This window comes from Orycteropus afer, unplaced genomic scaffold, assembly GCF_000298275.1.
Source record: "Orycteropus afer afer isolate SDZICR_OR568_19922 unplaced genomic scaffold, OryAfe1.0 scaffold00158, whole genome shotgun sequence".
Lineage (NCBI taxonomy): Eukaryota > Metazoa > Chordata > Mammalia > Tubulidentata > Orycteropodidae > Orycteropus > Orycteropus afer.
In genome coordinates, this window is record NW_006921745.1 from 1,047,165 (window position 1) to 1,051,345 (window position 4,181).

Genomic DNA, 4,181 nt, shown 5'->3' on the forward strand with positions numbered 1-4,181 from the left:
GATTTAGCATTGTGGCAGGATACAAGATCAACATCCAAAAATCAGCTGGATTTCTCAACACAAGCAAATAGATTGCTGAAAAGGAAATAAGGAAATCAATACTATTTACAATAACTACCAAATAATAATAATAATAAAATAATTGGGAATAAATCTTACCAGGGACACAAAAGACCTGTACAAAGAAAACTACAAAAGACTACTTCAAAAATACATAAGAGATCTATATAAATGGAAGAACAACCGTGCTCATGGATAGGAAGATTGAACACTGTGAAAATGCCAATTCTACCCAAAGCAATCTGTACATTCAATGCAATCCCAACCCAGATTCCATCAACATTCTTTAAGAATATGGAAAAACCAATCACTAGCTTTATATGGAAAGGAAAGAAAACCTCAGATTAGCAAAGCACTATTGAGAAAAAGAACAAAGTAGGAGATGTCACACTCCCAGCTCTCAAAACCTACGATGTAGCTATAGTAGTCAAAACTGTCTGGTATTTTTATGACAGACACTTAGACCAGTGGAACAGAATTGAAAACCCAGAAATAGATCCATCAACCTATAGTTAGCTATTCTTTGACTAGAGGCCAAAATTCATTAAACGAGGAAGAGGATGTCTGTTTAATAAATGGTGCTGGCAAAACTGGATATCCATTTGCAGAAAAATGAAACAAGATCTGTACCTTACACCATACACAAAAACTAACTCCAAATGGATCAAAGACTTAAATGTGAAACCTAAAACTATAAAGTTCCTCAAGGAAAAAATAGCGGCAAATTTAGGGGCCCTAATATATGGCATCCATACAATCAAATACTCTTGCATAGTCAATAAAACACAAATAAACATCTTTCTGGTATTCTTTTCTTTGAGCCAAGATCTCTCTGACATCAGCAATGATATCCCTCATTCCACATCCTCTTATGAATCCAGCTTGCATTTCTGAAAGTTCTCTGTCAATATCCTGCTGCAAAAGTTTTTGAATTATCTTCAGTAAGATTTTACTTGCATGTGATATCAATGATATTCTTTGATAATTTCCACATTCTGTGGGATCACCTTTCTTTGGAATGGGTACAAATATTAATCTCTTGGTCAGTTGGCCAAGCAGCTGTCTTCCAAATCTCCTGGCAAAGCCTAGTGAGTGCTTCCAATGGGCCATCTGTTTATTGAAACATCTCAATGGGTATTCCATCAACTCCTGGAGCCTTGTTCTTCACTAATTCCTTTAGTGCAGTTTTGACTTCTTCCTTCAATACCACTGGTTCTTGAAATCATTGATAACATTGAGAAGAATGGGAATTCCAGAACACTTAACTGCACTCATGAGGAACCTGTACATAGACCAGGAGGCTGACATTTGAACAGAACAAGGGGACACTGCATGGTTTAAAATCAAGAAGGGAATGTGTCAGGGTTGTATCCTTTCACCATACTTATTCAATCTGTATGATGAACAAATAATCCAAGAAGCTGGACTATATGAAGAAGAACATGGCATCAGGATTAGAGGAAGAATCACTAACAACCTGTGATATATTGATGACACAACTTTGCTTGCTGAAAGTGAGGATGACTTGAAGCACTTACTGATGAAGACTGAAGAATACAGTCTGCATATGGATTGCATCTCAATATAAAGAAAACAAAAATCCTCACACTGGACCAATAAGCAGCATCACAATAAATGGAGAAAAGATTGAAGTTGTCAAAAACTTCATATTGCTTCGTTCTACAATTGACACCAATGGAAGCAGCAGTCAGGACATCAGGCAACATACAACACTGGGCAAATCAGCTCCAAAGGAACTCTTTCAAGTGCTAAAGAACAAAGATACCTCCTTGAGGACTAAGGTGCACCTGACACAAGCCATATTTTCAGTCGTCTCATACACATGAGAGAGCTAGACAATGAATAAGGAAGACTGAAGAGGAGTCAATGCTTTTAAGTTCTGGTGTTGGCGAAGAATGATGAAAGTTCCATGGACCAACAAATCTGTCCTGGAGGAAGTACAGCTGGAATGCTCCTGGGAAGCGAGAATGGCCAGACTTCGTCTCACATACTTTGGTCATGTTGTCAGAAGGGACCATTCACTGGAGAAGGATGTCATGCTTGGTAAGGGGGATGGTTGACAAAAGAGGGGAAGGCCCTCAATGAGATGGATTGATGTAGTGGCTGCAGCAGTGGGCTCAAGTATAGCAGGGATTGTGGAGCTGGCACAAGCCCAGGTGGTGTTTCCTTCTGCTGTGCATCAGGTCGCTATGAGTCGGAGATGACTCAATGACACCTAACAACAACAACAATATATAGCATCAATAGACTATCAAGCATAAACCAAAATTCACAAACAGCAGAAGAGAAACTAGATGGATGGGACCTTCTGAAAATTATATTTTTATGTACTTCCAAAGACTTCTACAAAAGAATCAAATTGGGAAAAAATATTTGGTAATGACATATCTGACAAGGGACTAATCTCTAAAATTTATAGAAAAGTCCAACACCTCAATAACAAAAAGACAAATAATCCAATTAAGAAATGGGCAGAAGACATGAATAAACATGAATACCAAAGAGGATATTCAGGTGGCCAACATAGACATGAAGAAATGCTCATGATCATTAGCTATTAAAGAGATGCAAATCAAAACAACAATGAGATACCATCTGGCCCAGCACTAGTAGCAAAGTTCAACAAGAAAGAAAATAACAATTGCTGGTGATGCTGTGGAGACATTGGGACTCTCATACACTGCTGGTGTGACTGTAAAATGATACAAACACTGCAGAAAGCAGTATGATGATTCCTTAAAAAAGTTGGAATTAGAAATACCATTTGACCCAGGCATTCCATTACTAGGTATATATTCTAAAGGAGTGAAAGCCAGGACAAAAACAGATAAATGCACACCCATGTTCATTGCAGCACTATTTACAATAGCCAAAAGATGGAAATAATGTAGATGTCCATCAACTGAAGAATGGATAACAAAACTATGGTACATACACCCAATGGAATACTATGCAAACCTAAAAAATAATGTGGAATTGTCAAAACACTGCATAAAGTGGATGAACTTGGAAGACATTATGCTGAGTGAAATAAGACAGAAGGACAAATACTGTGTTAGTCTATTATTGTAAAAAGTCAAGGAAAGTTTTATATATGGAAGGAAATTTTCTTTGTTGGTTACCAGACATGGGAGGGGAGGAGATAGAACTCTGTTAGATAAGTAGAGATAAATATTGATTTGAGTGAAAAGAAGGGCAATGTATGAGTGATCAACATGGTGCCATTGAGGATGAGAAAGATATAGAGAGGTGCATGGGAGATACAGACAATAAAGGTGAACCCTTTTGCATATACAGTACTGTGTTGTCAGTGAAAGCAAACACTGATCTACAGGTGGATAAAGGGTGGACAGGGTAAATTATTAGGTATGCCTATGCAGGGGGAAGTGTGCCCATGACCATGTATAGGGTTGGCAGACAATGTTTCTACAGGTGTATTTGTATGTTCTGTAAGAATTCCCAGGTATATGGTAGAACTGACAAGGGACAAAATTGTAGTCACTTCTTGGCCACAGCCATCTACCTAGAGGGAGTGAGTAGTTGGACCTGTGGGCTTGGGACCATAGTCACAGGGAACATCAAGCTCAGTTACCATAACATACTACACAAAAATATTGCTCCACATCATATTTTGGCAAGTAGTAATTGGAATCTTAAAAGCTTTCAAGTGGCCATCTAGATGCAATGATGGGTCTCTCCTCATCCAGAGCAAAGAAGAATGAAGAAAACCAAAGATGCATGGAAAAAATTAGTCCAAGCCACTGGTATACCATGTGATGCTCAGCCTATATGACTATAAGACCATAAGAACTAGATGGTGCCTGGCTACCACTGTCAACCATTCACAGAGGAATCTTTGTAGGAGATCCTGGATAGAGTGGGAGAGAAAGGTGAAACAAAATTCAAAATCATTAAAAAACAAACAAAGGGAATGAGGTTTGCTGGTCTGATAGAACTGGATGGAATCACTGAGACTATGGCCCCTAGCTGCCCTTCAGGTCTGGAATTGAACCCACTCCAGTGGCTTCCAGCCAAACAAAAGACAGGCATATGAGCTGAACATTTACATTAGGTAGACGTACTCCTTGGAGAGATCAATC